At 37.9% G+C, this 26,373-nt stretch overlaps 1 pseudogene; it reads right to left on the bottom strand.

Annotated features, from left to right (window-relative positions):
- Positions 1-666: 666 nt before the first annotated feature.
- Positions 667-20,651, bottom strand: LOC109072878 (annotated as a pseudogene).
- Between the last annotated feature and the right edge of the window lie 5,722 nt (positions 20,652-26,373).

The raw sequence follows: 26,373 nt of genomic DNA, 5'->3' as shown, positions 1-26,373 counted from the left end.
GGTTCCTGGGCACAACCATCTCTCAGAACCTGAGGTGGGACACTCATATTGACTGAGAAAGTTCAACCTACCACAGGAGCTTCTCACACAGTTCTACTCAGCTGTTATTGAGTCGATTCTGTGCTCTTCTTTAATGGTCTGATTTGGGTCAGCCAGCAAATTAAAATTAAGAAGACTGCAATAGACTGTTAGGACAGCTGAGAGGATAATTGGTGTGCATCTGCCCAACCTTCAGGACTTGTACATCTCCAGAATGAAGAAACAAGCAGGTAATATAATCACAAACCCCTCTCACCCAGGCCACAACCTGTTTGCACTTATACCCTCAGGCAGATGCTACAGATCTCTGTGCACTAGAATATCTAGGCATAAAAACATTTTTTCCTCCCAGGCCATCTCCACCTTAAATAACTAACACACCAATTTATGACCTGCTTTTTGTTATAAATTATAATTCAGTGCTTTTGTGGTGTTACGCAATATGTAAATATATATATATATATATATATTTTTTTTTTATTCATGATGCACACATCTCTACATAAACCGTCAGATCTAATGTAAGGTACTTTTTTGTTTATTATTATTATTATTATTAATTATTTAAATGTTCTATGTTCTATAATCTTTCTCTTGTGTTATATATGTATATATGTATGTATGTATGCATGCATGTAACCAGCGCTCCTGGAAACCACAACAAATAACTTGTGTGTTTATGCACACTTGGCGAATAAAGCTCATTCTAATTCTGATTCATTCTGATTATCATTCGGTTGTGAGCTCAGATGCACCCTTTTGTATTTCTCTCAATTATGGATCTGGCAAAACCTGGTTCCCTTCAGAGCCCTGTGAGATGGAAGTGTCTTTGGTTTTGTGTCACGCACTGTCTTCAGAAAGGTCATAATCCCTGACCCTCCAGTACCTCTTTCCTCCAGTGCTGTTGGTGCTCTTCTGATCTTGTCCAGCTCCTCGGTCAAATCCTGCTTGTTGGCTCTGAGCTGTTTGGCATGGGAGGCCGGGATAGTGATGTAACGCGTGACAGTGTTGATGTGGTATATTCCGAAAGTCCACTAAGCGAGCCACACACTGCTCAAATGTGTGTGTGTGTTAGACCCTCATCTGCTTGCTGGAGCACGAAGCTGCGTAGAGACGGGCGACTAGAGATGTTTTCAATGAAATGCTTATGAGAGGGCGGCATGTAGTCCCTCATTCTTCTCAGGAAGGCCCCTGTTCAATGAAATGCTTATGAGCAAAACAATATTTTCAATATAAGATATGCATGCATGCATCTCTATATATATCACACTCACACACTCACACACACACACACACACTAGGATGTGCACACACACACACACACACACACACACACACACATATACATATACAATTTATATACACTCACCGGCCACTTTATTAGGTACACCTGTTCAATTGCTTGTTAACACAAACTGCTAATCAGCCAATCACATGGCAACAACTAAATGCTTTTAGGCATCTAGATGTGGTGAACATGGCTTGCTGAAGTTCAAACCGAGCATCAGAATGGGGAAGAAAGGGGATTTAAGTGACTTTAAACGTGGAATGGTTGTTGGTGCCAGACGGGCTGGTTTGAGTATTTCAGAAACTGCTGATCTACTGGGATTTTCACACACAAACATCTCTAGGGTTTACAGAGAATGGTCCAATAAATATAAAATATCCAGTGAGCAGCAGCTGTGTGGAATATATTGTGTTTTTGGTGTATGGTGTCAGAGGAGAATGGGCAGACTGGTTAGGGATGATTGTATTGTTGATGTAACTCAAATAACCACTCGTTACAACCAAGGTATGCAGAATACCATCTCTGAACGCACAGCACGTCGAACCCTGAAGCAGATGGGCTAGAGCAGCAGAAGACCACACCAAGTGCTGCTCCTATCAGCTAAGAACAAGAAACACAGGCTCACCAAAATTGGACAATAGAAGACTGGAAAAACATTGCCTGGTCTGATGAGTCTCGATTTCTGCTGCGACATTCAGAGGGTAGGGTCAGATTTTTGGTGTAAAGAACATGAAAGCATGGATCCATCCTGCCTTGTCTCAATGGTTCAGGCTGGTGGTGGTTGTGTAATGGTATGGGGGATATTTTCTTGGCACATTTTGGGCCCCTTAGTACCAATTGAGCATTGTTTAAATGCCACAGCCTACCTGAGTATTGTTTCTGACCATGTCCATCCCTTTATGAGTACAGTGTACCCATCTTCTGATGGCTACTTCCAGCAGGATAATGCACCCTGTCACAAAGCTCAAATCATCTCAGACTGGTTTCTTGTACATGACAACGAGTTCACTTTTTACTCAAATGGCCTCCACAGTCACAGATCTCAATCCAATAGAGCAGCTTTGGGATGTGGTGGAATGGGAGATTCGCATTATGGATGTGCAGCCGAGAAATCTGCAGCATCTGCGTGATGCTATCCTGTCAATATGGACCAAAAATCTCTGAGGAATGTTTCCAACTACTTGTTGAATCTATGCCACAAATAATTAAGGCAGTTCTGAAGGCAAAAGGGGGTTCAACCTGGTACCAGCAAGGTGTACCTAATAAAGTGGCCAGTGAGTGTATATACAGGGGGTGGTTCAACCTGGTACCAGCAAGGTGTACCTAATAAAGTGGCCAGTGAGTGTATATACAGTACTAAAGCACATGTAATCTTATTTTTTTATTTTTTTACATTTATTAGATGAAAATACAGTAAAAAAAATAAATTAAAAAAATTATATTGTGAAATATTATTAAACAATATTTCAATATGTTAAAATGTAATTTATTCCTGTGTTGCAAAGCTGAATTTTCAGCATCATTCCTCCTGTCTTCTGTGTCACATGATCCTTCAAAAATCATTCTAATATGCTGATTGCTGCTCAAGAAACATTTCTTATTATTATCATCAAAAAACAGTTGGGATGCTTAAATATTTTGTGGAAACTGAGATATATTTTTACAGGATTCTTATATGATGAATATAAATAACAGCACTTATTTGGAACAAGTCTTTACTTTTATTTAACAATTTAATGCATCCTTGCTGGATAAAAGTTTTAATTTCTTAAATATATATATATACAGGTCCTTCTCAAAAAATTAGCATATTGTGATAAAAGTTCATTATTTTCCATAATGTAATGATAAAATTAAACTTTCATATATTTTAGATTCATTGCACACCAACTGAAATATTTCAGGTCTTTTATTGTTTTAATATTGATGATTCAAATATTAAAATTCCTATCTCAAAAAATTAGCATATCATGAAAAGGTTCTCTAAACGAGCTTTTAACCTAATCATCTGAATCAACTAATTAACTCTAAACACCTACAAAAGATTCCTGAGGCTTTTAAAAACTCTCCAGCCTGGTTCATTACTCAAAAACGCAATCATGGGTAAGACTGCCGACCTGACTGCTGTCCAGAAGGCCATCATTGACACCCTCAAGCGAGAGGGTAAGACACAGAAATAAATTTCTGAACGAATAGGCCGTTCCCAGAGTGCTGTATCAAGGCACCTCAGTGGGAAGTCTGTGGGAAGGAAAAAGTGTGGCAAAAAAACGCTGCACAACGAGAAAGAGGTGACCGGACCCTGAGGAAGATTGTGGAGAAGGACCGATTCCAGACCTTGGGGGACCTGCGGAAGCAGTGGACTGAGTCTGGAGTAGAAACATCCAGAGCCACCGTGCACAGGCGTGTGCTTTTGAACCAGAAACAGCGGCAGAAGCACCTGACCTGGGCTACAGAGAAGCAGCACTGGACTGTTTCTCAGTGGTCCAAAGTACTTTTTTCGGATGAGGCAGAAGTTTGCGGAAAATTCGGAAATCAAGGTGCCAGAGTCTGGAGGAAGACTGGGGAGAAGAAAATGCCAAAATGACTGAAGTCCAGTGTCAAGTACCCACAGTCAGTGATGGTCTGGGGTGCCATGTCAGCTGCTGGTGTTGGTCCACTGTGTTTTATCAAGGGCAGGGTCAATGCAGCTAGCTATCAGGAGATTTTTGGAGCACTTCATGCTTCCATCTGCTGAAAAGCTTTATGGAGATGAAGATTTCGTTTTTTTTTCAGCACGACCTGGCACCTACTCACAGTGCCAAAACCACTGGTAAATGGTTTTACTGACCATGGTATTACTGTGCTCAATTGGCCTGCCAACTCTCCTGACCTATGTGGGATATTGTGAAGAGAAAGTTGAGAGACGCAAGACCCAACACTCTGGATTGAGCTTAAGGCCGCTATCGAAAGCGTCCTGGGCCTCCATAACACCTCAGCAGTGCCACAGGCTGATTGCCTCCATGCCCACGCCGCATTGAAGCAGTCATTTCTGCAAAAGGATTCCCGACCAAGTATTGAGTGCATAACTGAACATAATTATTTGAAGGTTGACTTTTTTTGTATTAAAAACACTTTTCTTTTATTGGTCGGATGAAATATGCTAATTTTTTGAGATAGGAATTTTGGGGTTTTTCATGAGCTGTATGGCAAAATCATCAGTATTAAAACAATAAAAGACCTGAAATATTTCAGTTGGTGTGCAATGAATCTAAAATATATGAAAGTTTAATTTTTATCATTACATTATGGAAAAAATAATGAACTTTTATCACAATATGCTAATTTTTTGAGAAGGACCTGTATATATATATATATATATATATATATATATATATATATATATATATATATATATATATATATATATATATATATATAAATTAAAATATTATGATATCACAAATAACATCTTTACTATTTAAATATTTTAATACTGTCTACTTTTTTAAATACTGGGAGATAATGTCTAATAAAAGATAATGTAAGCCTGAAAAATAATATTTTCTATAAAATTATTTTTTTTTATTTTTTTTTATTTTTTTGAGTGGGTTTTTACATTAAATATGGCAAAGTAGAATGTTAAAAACAATTATTGCATTAAACATAATAAATATATATTATTTTGTATAAAAGATATTTTATCAATAAAATAATTTGTAGTCTTTGCAGTAACTTTGATAAATAATCAAATTTGCCCTATAAACAGATTTAGTAAAATCCTTTTCTGAGGATCCCCAAGCACCCCTTTGCAGGCCACAGGTAAAACAACCCCCCTGGTTATTTATATAACAGCATCACTGGCACGGACTCCACAAGTTTGTGCAAAACCTAATGTTATCCAGCATAATCATTAGTGAAACTGCACTGCCAAAATTTAACCCTCTATAGGAGTAATTATGAATTTACAGCATAAAAAATTGACTTTATATTTTACATATATTTAGGAGTAAAATCATTTTCCAAAATTTGTTTTCTTCATCTGACATTTGACCTTTTTTTTATTTAACCGTCATTTATAACTGACATTGTCCCATTAGGTTAAATTATTTTTGACAAATTGTCTGAAACTTCACACATAATCAAATGCTTTTTTCACTTCCCGAAAAGAAGTAAAAAGGTCTTACTGATTCAAAAAACATTGAAAATCTTTATGAACGGTCTTTTTTTTTTTTTTTTTTTTGTGCTGCTATATTTGATTTGTAAATCACGTGTGAAAATGTCTAAAACTTGACACAAATTCGGATGCAATTTCACTGCCTGAAAACCATGTCTTAGTCTTTCAAAAGCATTAAAACAACTTTAACATTGGGTTTCATCTTGGAATTGCAATTCCAATTATCGCAGCACAAGTGAAAGTAAAACAACACTCTTCTTTTTCAGTATACCCCAGACAACCTACACATACTGTAAGTAGATGTTGACTTGTCCAGTCATCATTGAAGCATTACTGTCTATCAGTATAGTAATGCCAATAGACATTGGCATGACCTCTGGTTGTTGTATGGATCACATCTGCCCCCCAATGCTGGTCAATGGTGCCAGCTACACAAAATATGCATTCCATAATAGGACTTTGTCAGTTATGCATGACACTTGGAGTTGTTGGCCTCTGAGTTGTTGTTTTTATAAACGTACATTAAAAATGACAAAAAAAAAAAACCTTTAGAAAACACATTTGGATGTACAATTATATTTTTTATAACATTTTTAAGTCTAAAATGAGCTCACTGTGGTGCCTTGAGAGCATGTGACCTAACATGTGCTCATGTCTCCTTTACTACTTAGTTTACCAAAAAATGTGAACCACATGGCTAATAAATTTTAATTTTACTGGTTGAAGAGGATGTCATTTGACATCACTAAAATAATTTTTTGTTGGTTGAATATTTAAAACTGTATTTTAAATGCATTTATAAATGATATCCCATAGAGGGTTAAACCAGGAATAATCTAATCACAAGAACAATTACTGATAGTTCTCTTACCGGTGCTGCCTTCATGTTGGACTCCCAACAGCTCATCAAAGCAGTGTAAGATACTACTCTGAGCAGCACTGCTTCCTGAAAACTCCATTGGCTTCTCCTGAACTCCTCGTACACAAGACCTTCTGGCATTAATGGGTTATCTTTCCATCTAAAACCCACATGCAGAAGGAGAATAAATTTTTATAAATTCAAAAGGATCCAAAAAACCTACAGTATGGCTTACCCGGAAAGATAGATCCTCATAATGCCATAGAATATGGAGGGATCTACATAGTCTGAAACAGTAAATATGTATATGTCACATGAAGTATTAAAACCACTTGAATAAATGTTTTTTTTTTTTTTTTATCCTGAAAGTATTACCATGCATTAGTTTAAGGGCCTGTTTCATGCTGTCTATGGCCTGACTGACAACATCTAGAGCTTTGGTGACCATAGCAACATCATTATAATGGATGCCATTGATGACATCAAGGATAGCCTGTGAAAAAAGAAACTGCTAGTATTACCATGGTACAGAAATGTAATCAGATGGTAATTCCACACTGTAAAATTTTTTTTTTATAAAAATATATAATAATAATAATAATAATAATAATAATACTGAGATTACTGGGACTGTTTTACAAGACAGTACTAATTCAGTCTTTCTACTTCAGATTTTTATTCAATGTGTTACTTGCCATTTCTTTGTATTTTGTGTAATTAATTTTTAGTATAATAGTTTTTAGCAAAATCTACTAGCAATTTCTGAGTGAAAATTGTTTTAAAGTAAATTACTAGCATATTGTTTTTTTTTTTATTTTTTTATATTATGGCTTCTGTAGCTCAGTGCTCTGTCTGTGAACTGTGGCATTTGTAAAAGTGTCAGACCTTCAGGCCAGGAACAGCTGCCAGCTCCACCAGCAGTGTCACCAGAAAAAATCCTCTTACACTTTCCCCAACAGGCAATGTCAGCAACAACTCCAGGTTTCTTTCAAGAAGCAAGAACAGTCACCATGAATGACAGACCAATGCTTCAGAAGCACTAGCTACAACTTAGACCAACATGTTTTTTTTTTTTTTTTTTTTTTTTTTTACATATTGTTTTTTTTTTTTTTAATTCTTGACATAAAGGTAATTATAAGGTCAGATGCTGCAAAGAGGATCTGAATTCACACAAAGCATATTTACATATTCACCTCTGAACATGAGATGGCTCCCTCTGCTGGTTTTAAAAATTACTAACATTTAATACACATTTCTGTTAATTTATCATAATACTTACTCCATGGAGAAAGGTCTAGAGACAGTTCAGGTCCAGTTGTGCATGAAAAGAAGTATACAAATCCTGGTTAGTTTGATAGATAGATAGATAGATAGATAGATAGATAGATAGATAGATAGATAGATAGATAGATAGATAGATAGATAGATAGATGAAAATAACAATTAAATCCAGATGAATCATTTCATTATAGAAAGCTGTACGCAAAATATGTATTAAAAATTTTAAATAAAATTAAATCGTTTAATTTTCACAGTGACATTGTCCCTGCCAAACTGAAAAATAAAATTCAGTTGGTGATTGACATTTAATATTTTATGGTGTTTTATTAACAAGGTTCAGGAGGAGCACGATCAGATAATCAATCAGTCTGGCCCAGCTGGAGCTTGTCAGCTAATCACCTTAACAAGCACAATATGGGTATATATAAGCTTATATATATATATATATATATATATATATATATATATATATATATATATATACAGCCAACTTACCTCTCTTCCACGACAGTTTTCCAGCATTCGGTTTTGCTCCTTTGGCCATAATATCACAGACTTAACTTTTTCCGTACAACGACGAGACCCGTACTGGGAATTTTTTCGTATGCTCCGTCGCAACCTGCCGGCCCTAGGCTCACTCCTTTTTCACACCAGTCACTGCTGCCGAGCACCAGGCTTCATCGCAGCCACTGCTCTGCTCAACCGGCCACATGATCTCAACAACGCAGAGGCTTACTTCACCTGCACCGGCGAGACTTCCAACTTCTTCCCCGACATCCTCATATCATTCGGCCATGCCAATATATCATCCGATTGGAAAGTGGATAGTGTTTAAGCCTGAAGCAAACACTGATTTATTCAGATGAACCATTCTCGTGTAGGGTAAATAAAGCGCATCTGTACAATCTATTCTTCACCCGCAAAATTAGCCAAGTCGGCCAATAGATCGAGCAAAGCCCTGTACTCAACTCACGCGTCATCACCATCATACCGCACAAGACCCAGCTCTCCCCAAGCTCTGGGTCGCAGTGGCTAGCCTCAAATGAGTCTGCTCCGTGCCCCAGTTCTCACCTCATCAAAACCTCACTCGCTTCCCGCTTCGGCTCCACTTTTCACCATGGCTCTTCCTACTGCAGGGTCACCACGGGTCTTGCAGCCAGCTCTTTTAGCAGCCGCTAGCGCGAGGCTGCCTCCGCTTGCAGTGCAGGCCGTATTGCAAATTAGGTTTTTAGGTAAAGAATCTAAAGGTAGGTTGTTTGTTGTTAAAAGTTTTTAAACGACATGATAACATTATGGATGTTGGTGTCATTTTTGTAACCATAACACAAAACTGCGTAGAACACACAATGAAATTACTCACATTTTCTGTATTAATTTTCACTAGCATTTTACCTGTATTTTAAATCACACTTTGTACTCCGATAAAATGAAAAAGGTTGATTTTCGAGAAAAAATACGTTCAAAAGTGTTCATAAATAATTAACAATTATAGGTGCAAAATAGGGGTTGAACGACTTGATTTTTTATGTGATTAAAGTGATTAAAAATTAAAGTCGAGTCGAAGTTGACTAGTTGGTGATGACGTCATTAATGAACAAATAAGTCTGAGCTGTGACAAACTCCTTGTGCACAGCTATGGCATATGATACAGTTGCTGACCACATGGCTATTGCTCCTATAACAGCTCTTTTTTTTTTTAGTTCTTTTGCCTTTTGGGTTGTTATATTTCTCTCAGATTTCTGCTCGTTCTAAATCAGATATAGATAAAGTTGCACAGTAAAGATTACATTTTATATGAATGCATTTGTGAGAGCGACTGCATGTGTGAATATATTCTAAATGGCAGCACCTCTCTTGTAGTAGTGACGCTGTGGGATTTAGTTATTAAGAATATATGCTTTCACTTTTCAGATTCTAAGCTATTTTGAGAAATCACAGAACATTGTTGACCGTACATTTCTGCACTGATTCTGTGCGCCCAATCTGTGCGTGACATACGGGCTACTGTCTGTTGCCTATGCATGTGCATTACAGTGCAGCACTGCATTAGAGTAGAACAGGGATTTTAACTTAACTTTAACTTAAGCTGTTTAGAATGTTAAATTTCAAGCATCCAGTAATACTGAAATTCTGGACTTTTGGTGGTTTGGGGGTGTTTATTTATTTGTAATTTTAACTGTTTTGAATACGGGCATGAATGTGGAAGTCCTTCAAAGATTTATTATCCTATTGCGCCCTCTATAGTAGCAGCGACTAGTCAATGTCAAGCTTGAAGCATCATGGTAGAGCATTGAAGTTGACTATTCGATTACTCTGTCGCAACCCCTAGTGCAAACTAACAACTAAGGTATCATAAAGAAACTATTTAAATAAATATTATTGAACAAGTATAACTAGCATCCTAATTTGCATGCGTTGTGCATACTGTTAGGTCCCTTTCTCCAAAGTCTCTACCAGCTTGGCTGGCTAGCTGTTTTCAATACTTACAAAATTTGTGTGGTTAAGAGGAAAAGCATGCCTTTTAATGTTGTCAAGGTCTTCCTGCTTCTAATCTCTCTTTCTTTTCAGTGGTCTCCAGCTCCTGTAACACACGCTAGCGTTAGGCTGCTTCTGCTAGCTGTGCAGGCTGCACAGGCTCTTCAGCATTTTTCCCCAAATATCACAAGTCCCGTGGACTACAGCTACAGCAGCTGAAACATGCGCAAAGCTGTTTATGCTTGCAACACATGCCCTCACATCTCAGTCTTTTCCTCCTGTTACTTCTTTTCCTTTTCAGCGGCTTCCAGCCCCCATAGCAGACGCTAGCATGAGGCTGCCACTGCTAGCCGTGTAGGCTGCACAGGCTCTTCAGGATGTCAAAAAACCCTGCTCCCTCCCTGTGGCCTACAGCAGCTGAAGGAAGCGTGAGGCTGTCTCCGCTTGCAACTCAGGCCCACACATCTCAGGCTTTTCCTCCCGTTTCTAATGACCACTTTTTTTTTTTTTCAGTAGCCTCCAGCTTCCATAGCAGACACTAGCCCAGAGGCTGATTTAAACGTCAGGCTGCCTCTGCTGACAATTGCAGCCCATGCTCCTCTTCCTCATAGCTCCCTGCTTCATTTAAAATTACATTGTCTTCCAGATCAAGTTTCGCCTCCCCTCGAGCTTCAAGACGCAGCAGACCATCAGCAAGTTTGGGCCGTGCCCCAGAGTCGGCTGCTCCTCACACTGCGTTGCCTCACTCCTCTTCTTAACCAATCATTGTGGCATTTTCGGCTACAGTGCCCCATGCAATGTCACCACCCACTGGGATGGCTCCCTAAACTACTTTTCTTCCCACTCCCTTCCTTCTATCTCTGGCAGCAGACGTTAGCGTGAGGCTGCCTCCACTAGCCACTCAAGCTCAGCCACATTACTCTTACCCTTACCCTTCCTCTACTCCTTTTCCCCATCAATGGCCAGCAGACATCCAAGCAGTGCATCATCAGCCAGCAACGCAAGCTTACTGGCCTCCTCCCTCATTTCCTTCTACCTCATCCTTTGTGCTTACCAGAGGCTAATCCGTACGTGAGGCTGCCTCTGCAAAAGGTTACGGCTCCTCTCCTCATCTTCCTTCCAACCCTTCTCTCCTATATATATAATTAATTTTATATATAGGAGAGAAGGTGGTGACTCCCGTCACCAATCTAACCGAATCAGGCCCCTTTTTCTTCCCTCCAATTCAGAAGCTCTGTCTGTTTTGATCCAGCAGACATCCAAGCAGTGCATCATCAGCCAGCAACGCAAGCTTACTGGCCTCCTCCCTCATTTCCTCCTACCTCTTCCTTCGTGCTTCCCAGAGGCTAATCCGTGCATGAGGCTGCCTCTGCAAAAGGTTACGGCTCCTCCTCAACAAAAACACAGCTCCGATCACAGCATCCTCCATCCTTCTGTTGTTAACGTTGTTCTTCTTTGTTTTCGTTGTTGAACGCCATGCACAAATGACGTCGCTGTCGACCGGCTTACGTCACTTCCTAGTACACACTGTTGTTGACCGGCTTACGTCACTTCCTAGTACACAGGAAAATAGCGCAAAATTGTCCCAGTATTTTAGTACTGTACATTTACTTCTGGAACTAAAGCAGTGCGAAAGGCCCTTAAGTCACACTTCACAACTTTTCTCTAGTAAGTTTTGTCTGTGTGTGAAGAGGCTGTGCAGCACAAATCCGTGAATGAATGTTTCTGCTGATCACAAATGCAGACATGGTTTTATGTTTACACGTCGAGATGCAATGCAACGCACAACACATAAAAAGACAGACATATAAGTCATTATAATCCGTAATTATGTCCCCACTGGATGCAAACAAATGCCTCTTTTGTAATGGGTTTAACGTCTTGAGGCGCCGGTGTTCTGACCGGGAGATGCATCACAGTATGCCAAGGGGGGATAACATTTCCGTCACACAGTTTAGGCATTCGGCCAATCACAACCCACTGGGTAGCTGGCCAATCAGAGCACACCTCACTTTTTCAGACCAATGAGGTTGGCCAATCACACGACGCGTTTCAGAAAAGCAGGGCATAGAGGAGTAACAATAATGTACAGTATGTGGAAAACTAATGTTTTTTTGAACCTTAAAACCGCATAAACAAAATATTTCATTACACCAAATACACAAAATAATGTTCTTTTTAAACAACATCATATGACCCTTTTAAAGAAACAAGGCATTACATGGTTTAAATGGTGCTCACTCGTTTCTGTGAAGGACACAAAGTAGAGGACGCATGCGCAGTTACTTTCTTACAGACACTTCATGATTGGCTGAAATAATCCTTTAAAGTGTTAGTTCAGCCAAAAATGAAAAATTATGTCATTAATGACTCAACCTCATGTCGTTCCAAACCCCGTAAGACCTCCGTTCATCTTCAGAACACAGGTTTAAGATATTTTAGATTTAGTCCAAATAACAAAAATTACGACTTTATAACCTGTTTAAATGTGAACAAGGAGTCTATAGCATGAAAGAAATCCATTATTTATAACATGTACATGAAAAATCTAGAAGATTGGACACAACTATGGGACACAGTGGTGCAGCAGCGAACATCACAACAGTGAAAGGAACCTCAAGGTTCAGGAAGGGCCCCATTCCTGTATTTTGCCTGGGCCCCCAAATCACAAAATCTGCTCCTGAGTACAATTTGGCACAAGGTAATTTGTTTTGAAATGAGTATGCCAAAGGTACCTGGATGGTATAGCTATTTCTGATGGAAATTAGAAATGCGGATCCATGCACACTCTGACAGCTAATATTGCCCAAACCCATGCTCGTTAGCTGAGTATTTGATTAGAAAGATACAAAAACGAAAAGTCTTAAAAATCGACAAACATAGCAGATATGCGAGACCAATAGACAAGTACAAAAAGGGGTTTGAGTGATTAATAAATAATATATAACCCCATGAAAAAATATTTATGTAATCTTATTTGCCTCATATTTTATTTGCATCAATATTGTGAGCTTTTATTAAGATACATTTTGTCATACATTTTTAAATGCATCATGCAAAACACATTAGGTGAGTTCTCAGCATGAAAGATACATGACTGGCAGATCAAAAATCGTCTCTTCATTTTTCTCCAATAAAGTAGGAAATTAAACAAAATGTGGATAATGTTAACAGTGACAAGACGATTGACAGGGCGGTTTAAACAGTGACAAGATGCACTTAATTAAGCAACAGAGCGGTCCATTAAAGACACAGTTATGACACAGTAGTATTTCCCCAAAGCTTAAAGGGTTAGTTCACCCAAAAAATTAAAATTAGCTTGTGTTTTACCCTCAAAGCATCCTAGGTGTAAGTGACTTTCTTGTATCAGACGAATCCAATCTGAGTTATATTAAAAATTTTCTGGCTCCTTAAAGCCTTTCAATGGAGGTAAGCGGGTGTTAGTTATCAACAGTTCAGAAGACTTGAAAATAAAGTGCGTGCATCCATAATAAAACGTCCCTCACACTGCTCCGAGGGTGAATAAAGGCCTCCTGTAGCAATTCCATGCATTTTGCAAGAGATAAATATACATATTTTAAAATGTAATAAATACTTTTTTCTCACTTCTCACGTTCAGGCGGATGACGTAAAACGTATGTGTCGTGCGTGTGCCTCTGAGAAATGCAGGAGCAAAGGAATCAAAGTTTCCTTACTTTAGCAAGGAAAAACCTGTCTCCTCTCTGGCTTATAGGTGAAATCCTCCAACATTTTTCTTTACAAATCTCATTTTGTGCTCCTAATTGTAATTCTAACGGCATTTGTGTTTTGTCTTCACGTTCGTCCCTCATCATGCAACGCTGACGTCTTATGTCATCTGACGGAACGGCTTCAGCGTATGACAGTCAGCAGAAGTGAGAAAAAAGTGTTTATTACGTTTGAAATGTGGATATTTATCTTACAAAAATGCATGGATTCACTACAGTAGGCCTTTATTCAGCCACCAGAAACTGTGTGTGAGGGACGATTTTATATGGATGCACGCACTTTATTTCACGTCTTCTGAACTCTCGACAAACCAACACCCGCTTACCCATTGAAAGGCTTGGAGGGGCCACAGGACAATTTTTAATATACCTGATTGGATTCGTCTGAAAAGAAAGAAAGTCACATAACACCTAGGATGCTTGAGGGTGAGTAAAAAACACAGTCTAAATTTTCATTTTTTGGGTAAACTAACCCTTTAAGCACTGTATTTTTAGAAAACTTGTCATGTGCAAGACGATGCAAAAGACAAAATAAAAGTTGTCTGTCTAGTGCATGTTTACAAAAACTATGGAAAAGTAGCACAATGGAATGGAAAAGTGCAGTCTGTGTGAATGGCGGCTTAGGCTACATCCACACAAAGCCAGAGGTTTCCCTATCCAATCTTTCTTCCTCGTCTCAAGAAATATCTGCGTCCACACAAAACCACAAAAACGATGTAGTATACATGCCAGGCCAGTATGTGGCACTGTAATTCTCTGATACAGAGACTACAAAAAGCAGAAGAAGAAGAAGACTTGGACTATGTGCATAAACCTTGCGTGCGGGTATACAAATGAACACTGAACAATACATTTATTAATCTGTGTTAATGTTAGTTATTAAAAAGACAATCGTTCAGTGTTTGGTTCTGTTTTTGTTGCTCTTACGTGATGAAGCGGTGTATGACTAGGGGCGAGACGTGGGCTGATGACATCATCGCTTCAGAAAAAATATATGTATTCACTGTCCACATGAAAACGCATGTTTATGGTGGAGTTTTCAGATTATCCACTTTGGGAACCCGGTTCCAAAAAAAATATCGTTTTCACTCTCCCAAAAACACCGGATCCGTGTGGATTGAAACGCCTATATGATACAAAATGTATGCGTACTACAGCAAAACGCGTCTCCGTGTGGAATGGGGCCTTAGTCTTCCAGGGTTTTTGACATCCCAGCTGCAGCACTCTATTTTTTTTTTTATAAACTAAAAGACATACAATTAAATCTGTATAGGTATGGAAATTAAAGATATAGATTGTACTATATGTATTAACTTGTTTATTTTGGCAAAGAGCATGATCTGTGTGAGACCATTGTTATACTAAGAAGTAACTATGAAACAGAAACTGGTTGTAGTTTCAACAAAAAAATTTGCTGTGCTGTTTGGGAATGTTCATTTTGAACAATGGTTTTGGGAAACACTCAGTCAAAAACACAAGGGAACTTGCAACTGGCTAACTATGCTTTGAGATTCACATCCTCCATTTTAAATTGTGTACTTCTGGGAGTCCAGCGCCAGCTGAAAAACTGCCATTACATAGACCTAAATAGAAATTCTTACTGAAAGAGGTACTGAAGACTCTAATTAAATAATTATTTGAATTTTCCACCAAATTAAATAAAATGTACAAAAAAATTAGTAACAATAGGTCAGGATAACATTACCATATCAATACACATGAATGAATTTTTTAATCTTGTATGGATCCGTGAGATTACCAATCTGGATCTCTTTTCTTCCAGTTGGCAAGGACTGCATCAAGCATAGATGAGAATCGGGGGCAGACCCAGTCTCTGAGACACCTCACAGAATGGCACTGACAGATTTCCGCGGAAGCACCTGGAAGTTCACAAACAAATATAAAAAGTCTGTTCTGTGCTTCAGCCCTATTAGTGGTTTTGGAATGCATAGTAAAATGATTGTTGTACTTTTTATTGGTTCTCTCTCGCCCTCTGCCATACGTAACCACAGTCATCGTTTCATGTCTCAAAGCCAGATGGGCCAAACGCAGCTCACAATGTGTCTGCAACAAATGAGGGTCTCCACAGACGAGCATCTGAGATATACAGAACACAAAACAATCATAATTGGATGTATTATTAACCTTTTTCAGACCCCTGCATCCATTTTCAACCATTTTGTTTTATTTATTTAACCCCCTTTAAGATTTAAAGGCAGTCTGAGTAAAAAATACATGAAAAACAAAACCTTTTAAAATTAAGCGTGGTTGGGATTATGACAAGGCAGAATATGTGTGTGTGTGTATGTATGTTCTATATGTCTGGATTTGAGCTTTAAAGATATCATAGGTCTGAGCTCCCCCTAAGGCGGAGAAGGAAGAGAATTCCAAAGGGTCCCAGTTTCAGATCCTTGGCAGCTGAGATTTGTACACATTGCAGCTTGGTTTAATGTATGCGTGAACCAAGACTTTACTTCAGTAAGTATTTCAACTAAAAAACAGAATATTAATAACAGAGGGCAGGGTTTTATAGCAATTTTAGCAAAACCACCTCCCCCCCCCCGCCCCCCCCCCCACCTATCACACCTCTCACTCACGAAAACTAATGTTTGGAAGGGCATGGTTAAGGATACTCTCTGCACTTCGGGATACTCAAATGACGTATCTAGGAGAGAAGAATGGCCATTCCAGAGCAGAAGGGTAAATGTTTAGATTTTGATTAAAGATTACCAAATCAAACGTTGTTTTATTCTATTTTTTTTTTCAGTGGGATTAATGGAGTTACCCTGTTCACACTCAAGACTAGCAATGTTGCGCTAGCAAAGAAAATAGTTTCATTTTGATTTCATGAGGACTTTAAGTGTGGATTTTTAGAAACTCCTGTTTAAAAGGAGGGCATTACAGTAATCTAGCCTAAGAAAAAAGAACCAATGAATTAATTGAAACTTGAAAAAACGGATGCTTTAACAGTCGCTATGTAAAAAAAAAACTATCAAATGTAAGACATTGAAGATAACTCCAAGGTTCCTTATTTACTTTTGGTCTCCAAAACAGAGCCATCAACAGACAAAGTCTGTGTACTAGCTTTAAAAAAGTTGATGACGGGAAACCAATAAGCCATGACTTCAGATTTACTACTATTCAGGGAAGAGGAAATAATCATTCATTCATGTTTTAATCCTCAAAAATACAGTCAGATAGATAACAGACATCAAAGGATTTTAGCAGGTTTTTGAGTATGTGTTGGGATGGTTGTGTTGCAGCATGGACTGGTATTCAGAGTGACACGAGTTGTTTACAGTTGTTCATGCCTTGTTAGTGCAAGCCAGGATGTGTTGTATTCAATAAAAAGTAATTTTACACGTCGATTCAGTTAATAGTATAGGATAGAATGAAAACTTGGTAGCAGCGGAGCATTTTTTTGAAGAGTAAAGAGCATAGAGATTTAGCAGAAACGAGGGACACCGGCCGCAGTAGTCTGCAATGAATCATTAATGATACCTAGGATAAACAGGGCACAAAACACATCAAAGCAAGATTTAAATAAGCTTGTGGAAATAGGGACTAAGCACACAAAGTAGAAGATTTCATGCTAGATACCACCCTTTTTTAGAGCCTCAGAATAATGCTGTGGAAAATGTTGTGTAAGAGAAATTACCAGTAAATCCCGAAGGGGACAAATAGTGAAAGCATTTCTGACAAATTTGTTTACAAACATTATCATTTTTAGAATTGAAAAAAGGAAGAAAGGATTACACAGCGAGTGGAGAATCGGCAAGGTGGGTAACAGTATTAACTTGAAGCAAACCTATTAATAGTTTGTGTGTGTGTTCACTGCTGTGTGTGTGCCACTTGGATGGGTAAAACGCAGAGCACAAATTCTCGAATATGGGAACCATTCTTGGCCACACGTCACGTCATTTCATTCACTTTAATTTTGCATGTTCACCGAAAGACCTATGCGAGCTAAATGGGCGAGGAGCTTGTGTTGTGCTCCTCTAGCACCATCTGGGATTCTGAACGATGATGAGTCGTCAAGGTTTAGCATTCACATTCCAAATAGTCTTAGTGTAGAAAGCACTGAGTTCATGCACATCATGAAAGTGCACGGTGCCAGAGCCAAGGCCGAATGGCAGGATTTGATAAGCAACGTCCTCAAAAGCAAATCTCAGAAAGTGCTTTAGATGAGGGGCTATCTGGATATGAAAGTAGGCCTTTTTCAGGACTACCACTATGAAGGTCTACCACTATTCCCCCATCTTTTTTGTCACTAAGAAGTAGAGGCTGGTACAGCCCACACTCTCGCTGCTCGTTGGACACTCTCTCTGGTTATGAGAGAGAGAATTTCCGCATGCAGCAGCAGGGCACTCTGCTCCAGCACCTCTGACAATGATCACGCCATGAAGCGGGATGGTCTGCGAGCTGTGTCCCCTGTAACAGAGTGTCTTCGATGGACCCCTGACATAATGGCGACTTGGGATCGCATTTGCGAAACTGGGTGCTCGGGGGCAGAGGGTGGCTTGAGTTTGAGGCTTGTCACTGTGCTGACAAAAGACCTCAATCTTGTGCAGAATGGAGCCTCAGCATGCACAGCTTACAGAAAAGACTCCAGGTCCGGGTCCTCTTCAAACCAAGGACTTTAGGAGCCTCATCTGGGAAACTTGCAAGAATCACCATTGTATGAAGGGCAGATGCTGTATGTCCAGCAGCAATGTATGCCTTCTCAGCAATGTGGGCTGTGGTCCTACTGGCTTAGAAGCAGAGATACGGACTTCCATCAATGATGGGACGGACTTGGCGGGAAAAAAAGGGAGCTGGTCTTTGCGGGGCATTCTGTGACTGGCAGCCTGCCTTGAGATATGACCTGTCCATCCATTTCCTGGTTGGCTGCCATTGGCTATTGCGGTGCAATAGTGAGATTCAATGAGGCTTCAGGAAAGTTTGGAGAAAGGGATTCCCCTAGTGATTACACATGTCGAGAGACCAACCTGAAAGGGAACAGAAGTAAAACGGACAGTCCAAAATATAGAAAATGGGCACCCCACATCCGCAACCAATAAACCAGCAATGAAAACAAGATTTACTTAAAACTACAAACCCAAACAAAACAGTGGAGAGAAGAGGCAGCCAAATGCACCATCATGTATTACAGCATCTGGATGTTGCACCTGTTCAGAAACAATTAGTGATAGAAATAACAACTAAATGATTTAAAAAACTGAAATTAATCAAAATTATAAACAACAGTTTTTAATTGATTTATATATAATATAAAAATAGTTCTTATTTTTGTATAAAATGACAAAGATAATTTGTATAAATAATACTTTGTGAAATGAAGTTGAAATTAGTAAGTACACGTATAACTTACTTTTTACACAGTTTAACTTGATAGAGTTCACATAGCTTTAATTGTTTCCATCAATGAACATAAAAAAATTATTCAGAAACAATTACAGAAGCAATTATCAGAAACAAATTTATCTGTGCAGGTAAGACTCTTTCACTATTATGTTCTTAGTATGAAAGATCATACACTGTTAATTCTGAGGCGCAAAGAATGGGGAAGAGAATTGAGTTCTGGCACATTTCTGGCAATGTCCATCCAGGGCTTGTAGTACAGTGGTAGGTCTGTCTGAAACACAATGTAGACGTGTATATATAGTATGTGTCTATAATACAGTCCATAATAACGTAATGAAAAATGCTGAATGAAAAAAGAACATATATTGTTATATCATAACTATATATATTCTTATCTAATATAGTATAATTTTCATTGTATTGGACTGTTATGCAAATATTTTGATTTAAAAAAAAATGTATGCATACTTTATATTTAATTTACATCATAAATAAATAAATCCACAAAAAAGTACCATACAGTAATGCTTTTTTCTCAGCCCATAGAATTGAATACGGCAGGCATTACATATTCTCTAGGTGTATCTTCGTTATTGTTCTAAATTTTAAAAACCAATCATTAAAAGAGGCACATAATCCCATACTAAATGTAATTCAAAGTTAACAAGTTATTAATTTTAAAAAATAAAAATATTAACTGCACTTGTAACGAATTTTACATCAAAGTCATCTTACAAATATTTCTAAGACCACTGTCTATCAGATTCTGAATATGCATATCAAAATATGTCAAAAAAATATATATCAAACCATAAAATTGTGTTTTTGGGAGAGAAAAGTTTTATTAACCTAAATTACCATTAAACAAAAAGATAAAGGGTCACTCAGAAAGCCAACTTTAAAAGTCTTATGCTTTCATATACAAAAATATGTCTTATCTGTATCTGAATATATATATATATATATATAATATATATATGTGTGTGTGTGTGTGTGTGTGTGTGTGTGTGTGTGATGTGTGTGTGTTTGTGTATGTGTGTGTGTGTGTATGTGTGTGTCTGAATATATACATGAATGCAAATGATAGTTTAAAAAAAAAAAAAAAAAAAAAAAAATTCTCAAAAAAACAGTGACACTCTCAATGTTTTACCATAACAAACTAATAAAACACAAACTGTAATTTTGTTCCTGTGAGCAATTAATTGCTTTTTTGGGAGGGGGTGTGTCATAATTTTGCCTTAAATTTTTCGTGCCAGTTCATTCCCCTATATTGTACATATTGTACATTGCATAAAACACAAATGTATTACATTCTTACTATAATGTTACAATTTGCCAAGAAAAAAAAAGACCTACCAGAGGTAGAAGAATGAACCCACAATCTTCAGAGATGTGAAACTGTCCCAAAGACAATAGTGTCTCTGTATGTTTTACTTTAGTGTCCATAATTTTTTGTACAGTACTAGTAACTGACTCGCCGTATATGCTACTGTCACCGCTCTATAGCTGGAAGTGGAATGAACCTTATCTGCTGGTCAGCAAAACTTTCAGTCCCTCTTCTTCTTTCTTTTTCTCTTCTACCATTAACAATGATCTTGTAATCTTGTAAATTGTAACATTGTATGGCCTAAATCGCCCACTTCTCCCTGCTTTCTCTTTATACTTCACATTAACGCAGAAAATTACTCGAACACATTATTGTGTAACTAATCACCACATTTACTCTGTATTTAATGCACATTCTTTCTCTTTATCTCTCTCTCTCTCTCTCTCTCTCTCTCTCTCTCTCTGACAGCCAGACACACGTTTGTATAGTTATCTTTGTAGTGACTTGCCATAGATTTCAAATGTTTTTGTCTAACAATATTTTCTATCCATTAAAACACAAACCTATCCCTCTCAAGAAACCTTTTTCAGATAAAATTATAAAACATCATTTAGTATTTTTTTATAATTAATTTCACAATTGGTCAGTCCCCACAAGGTCAAAAAGTTAGATTTTACTATCCTTGTGGGGACATTGTCCTCCACATTTAGAGGAAAACGTGTACACACAGACAGACACACACCCACACACACGGTCGCTGTGATTTTGCCAAGTACAACATGTTCCTGGATCAACATCTTATGATGATCCTGGACCAACATTATTGTCCAAAAATATAGACTTAACCCAATCCCTACCCCTAAACCTAACCCTACCCTTAATTTATTCCTAAAATCAGTGGGAAATTATAAGTGATTAACAAGGGTGTAGAAGCATCTAACCCTGCTTAAAAGCCTAAAACATATATTTCTTGAAAAGTATATCTCAATTCTGATTGGTTGATTGGAATGTTGTTCCAGGATCAACAAGGATCTTGATCTAGGAACATGTTGTACTTGGTGAAATCACGCTCACCCATACACACACTCACAAGTGAGAAAATAGTTAATCCACATAGGCAGGCATATGTACCATGTACAGTAGAGATATTAGTTGTAAAATTAAATGTTCATGTGCTAGGTTTAAATGGTAATATTTCTTGTTTACATTTTTAAGTATCCATCAGTGTTTTAGTTATTTTTGTAATTTTTTTTTCTTCTAACTTTTTTATTTAACTCAACCTCAGTTAGGGTTGTGAAACTGGTCACAGCTTTATTTAAGAAAAGAAAAAGAAAAAGAAAAGAAAGAAAAGAAAAGAAAAAAAAAGGAAAAGAAAAAAGAAAAGAAAAGAAAAGTTGTTTTTAACAAAGACAGCAATGTTACAGGAAAATGTCATATCATTTTAGTTCTTTATATACGTGTGTGTGTGGTGTATATGTATGTATATATATATATATATTATATATATATGATATATATATATAATATATATATATATATATATATATATATATATATATATACATACATACATAGATGCATGCATACATACATACATATATATATATATATATATATATATATATATTATATATATATATATATATATATATTCAAGCCTTTCAAGCTTTGGTCCACTACTACAGGAGAGCAAACTCTCCCACAAATAGTTAAATGTTTGCATTTGTATGCCATCATGTGGAATGCAGTTTGTTTTGTATCATACATTTGCTAGGAGATTATATCGGGTGTAATCAGTAGTGCGTGCATAATAACCATCCAAAGAATGTAAAACCGTTTCTAAGGAAGTTCCAAGGTGTTTCAACAATACTGGTCTAGTAAGTTTGCACGTGATCCACTGTGAACCTTATAGTTCAGGAAAAGTTCAAGCTAAATTTTCAGTGCAATTAATTACACACTGTGAAAGTGAAAGTGACGTGTGGCCGAGTATGGTGACCCGTATTCAGAATTTGTGTTCTGAATTTAACCCATCCAAGTGCACACACACACACCTGTAGCAGTGTTCAGCCATATTGCTGCGGCGGCCAGAGAGCAGTTGGGGGTTCAGTGCCTTGCTCACAGGGTCTCACCTCAGTCGTGGTTTTGAGGGTGGAAGAGAGTGCTGGTTATTCACGTAACCCCACCAACAATTCCTGCCGTACCTAAGACTCAAACCCACAACCTTCAGATTACAAGTCCAACTCTCTAACCATTAGGCCACAACTGCCCCAATGACAAAAATAATCAGGATCTTATTGCCTGAATGGTTGCATCTATTACGTATGATGACAACTCCTCAGAGCACCTCTTTTCATCATAGTTCCTATGCCAAAGGGCAATCAGGACAGCATATCAGCATCAATATTTTCACAACCTGAGTGATATCTAATTGTTTAAGTGCAAATCTGCCAATTCAGCAACCCACCTGTAACCTGTACCATTTAATTTTGGCAGGACATATGTAAGAGGATTGTTGTCACTATGAATGATTAGGCCATAATACAAGTAATCACAGAAGTTTTGGGTAATCGACCACTTCAAACCAATACATTTTTGAAGGCCTGTAACAAGCTTGCCTGAGTGTAGGTGGTAGTTTTTCTCAGCAACAGATAGAGTATGAGATCCATAAGCAATCACACAAAAAGTTTATCATTTTGCCTCTGGTATAATACTGAAGCTAAACCTTGAGCCAGACCACGTCTGGATGCAGTACAAAATGCTGTGAAAAGTCAGGGAAAGCTAATACAGAAGGCTGGAGCAAACAGTCAATTAGTTCTCTCAAGAGTGCTCTGATATCGTTCAGTCCAGATAATGGGCTTACTAGATTGAACACCAGTTTTCATGCATTTTGTCTTTGATTGACTCTGGCTTTTTTCAGTTGAGCATTATCTTCTGGAGTGCTTTTTAACAGGTCATACAAAGGGCTAGCTATGCGAATGAAATCCTTAATGTACTGTCTGTAGTAGCTAAGTAGACCAAGAATTTTCCTCAGCTCATCAACATTCTTTGGTTGCTTGTCTTTCAGGTATCTGACAGCTTCTGTGTCCGCGGAATCAACTTTACTTCCCTCTGCAGCAGAGACTATTCTGCCCAGATAGCGGACTTCAGGTTTGAAAAACTCACACTTATCTGTTTGTTGCCATGTTGCCTAAGCTGCTGCAGCACTTTCCTTACATCCTGGTTCTCGAAGGTATTACTAAACAACAAAGTGTCATCGAGGTATGGAATGCAGATCTCATCCCGCAAGCCTTCTAAACAATCTTCCATACATAACTGGAAGGCTGCAGGAGCATTCATCAGCCTGAAAGCTTACTTTCCTTTGACATGAACCCCTGGTGGTAGGCCTTCCCTTGATCGTATTAAACTAGGAATTACCACCAAGGCTGTCTATAATGTCCTGCAGCCTCAGAATTGGTTGTCTATCTGGGTTGGAGTTTTTCTGTTCAGGTCTCGATAATCTATACATAAATGGAGGCTACCATCTTTCTTTTTTTATGCATACAATTGGAAATGAGTATGATTAGTTGGATTTTTCAATTCAGCCTTGTGCTATGAGGTCATGCAAGTCTTTTTTTTATCTCACAATACAGAGGCTTTGGCTCAGACATGTAAGTGTGATTGACTGGCTCATCATTTTAAGTGAGATACTCAGCTGCAAATTTCTGATATACCAATTTCGTTGTCTTATTTAGAGAATGAATTGCACTCTTCTCTTAACATTTGCTGTACTACCTGTCTCTGATGTTTACTCAGGTGGCTAACATCGACTGGGAGGTCCCAGTCATTAGTATTGGTGTGGTGGTGACAGTTGTTTTGCAGCCTGGAGGTCAAATAGTGAATAAGTGAAACAGTGTAGGATTTGCTGGTAGGATTTGCTGGCCCCTCAAATATACTTACTAGCATTTGAACATATTCTTGACAAGATGCACACTCAGAAAAAAGGTACAACAGCTGTTACTGGGGAGGTACCTTTTCAATAGGTACATATTTGTACCTAAAGGGTCCATTTTGGTACCTTAAAGTTAGATATTAGTACTTAAAGTGTACCCTAATAGGTACAAAAGTGTACCTTTTGAAAAGGTAGCGCCCCAGGGACAGCTGTTGTACTTTTATTTCTGAAAGTGTACCAATCGGCGTCTGGCCCCATCAGAGTGATATTGTGATGTACAGCTGTTGTCCTTGGTCATTGTATAACCTCAATTGTGATTTGTTGGAGCCCCTCTTTTCAGCCTCACTAAACTTTGTGAATTCAAATATCTGCCCAGCAGTGATTTAAATCATGTTAAAAAATGAGTGTGCTGTCCTCTTTAACTAGTTTTTTTTTTTCCGCTGTACACTCGACATGAGACCTGCACGGGATTATGTTTGGGAATGTAAACCTGCTCTTTGTGGTCTTTAATGTGTATTCACACGAGCTCTCTGCTCTCACAAGTTTAATGAATGTCTGGACTTTGCTCCTCTTTAGTCTGGGGAATGTGGCTTTCATGGTTCTCTCAAGCATGTTGTCTCTCACAGTTTCTTGGATGGACTTGTTCAATGGAGATCACAATTTGTTCTATTACACTGAATCCTATGATAGGGTGAGAGAGATTTTGGCCCCATGCTACGAGTATGCACTGCATGAAAAGAGCTGCAATCGGACTGGCAAACTTCCGAAATGGTAGTCAGATGTATATGGACGTGTGCAATTTGACCATTCATGACCAGTATATTTCTGAATATGTCCGAAAAATTAGTAAAAATATACTGGTCATGAATGGTCAAATTGCACACGTCCATATACATCTGACTACCATTTCGGAAAGTACAGTTTGTGACAGACATAAACTTCTGTGCTATAACCATTTGTTGCCATGGTAGATTATCCCTATGATATTTGCATTTCACACCTATAGCTCTTTTATCTTAGGCTGCAAGACCTAATATTTTATTGGTTCCACTTAATTCAGCCCATCCCACATCTTAACAGATATTGGGCCAGCACATAACATTGTCTTTTATTTTAGTAGTTAGGCTTAAAATTCAGCCCACCCAAAACCCACAAGTGAAGGCCTGCTTATACTACTATTACAGGCCTTTCAATATTGTCCACAATTAAAATGCTGAGACAGTCATGGGCTTTAGATATCTTTTATAAAAAAAGGAATATACAATATAAGATATAAAGATAAGAATAAGAATAAAGTGGAATTTTCCCACATTTTAACAAGAATAAACAACAATAAAATATCTAAATTAACACATAAAATGTGGAAAATAAAAAAATAATAGTAAAAAAGTACAAAAAAAAATAAATAAACATCAGAAAATGTTAGAACAATATAGGTACATTAAATTACAGTTGAATAAAAGAAATCTCTTCTGACTCTGTCTCAGCCCTGCAACACTGTGGCATCACATGGAAATGATAAGTGGCAGCATAGCGTGAATCCACTTCCAGTCTTTTCTGTAGCTCTTGTCAAAGAGCTGACAGTTGTGGGCTTCTCTATGGTGGTGGTTTAAAAACCCACACGGGCCTCCCATCAACACCATCTTCTTCATCAGACATTAAATCACACAGTTGCTGTCCTCCACAGTTGTGTCTTTCTAAGTCTGTCTGGAGGACATTATACCTGGACTTAGAAACTGCAAAACATAACAGAAACTTAACCACTGTCACCTCACTTAAAAAGCTAACAGCATTTTGAAGTAGAAATAGATAATTTGAAATCATATTTCTTTACTTACTATTTTCTTCCTTTGCTTGATTTTGGCCACAGCTTTAAATTATGGGATGAAAGTAGGCTCAAAATGATTTATAAA

This window comes from Cyprinus carpio, chromosome B25 (assembly GCF_018340385.1).
Source record: "Cyprinus carpio isolate SPL01 chromosome B25, ASM1834038v1, whole genome shotgun sequence".
NCBI classification, from domain to species: domain Eukaryota; kingdom Metazoa; phylum Chordata; class Actinopteri; order Cypriniformes; family Cyprinidae; genus Cyprinus; species Cyprinus carpio.
The sequence above is the reverse complement of the archived record's forward strand: the minus strand, read 5'-3'. Positions and strand labels throughout refer to the sequence as shown.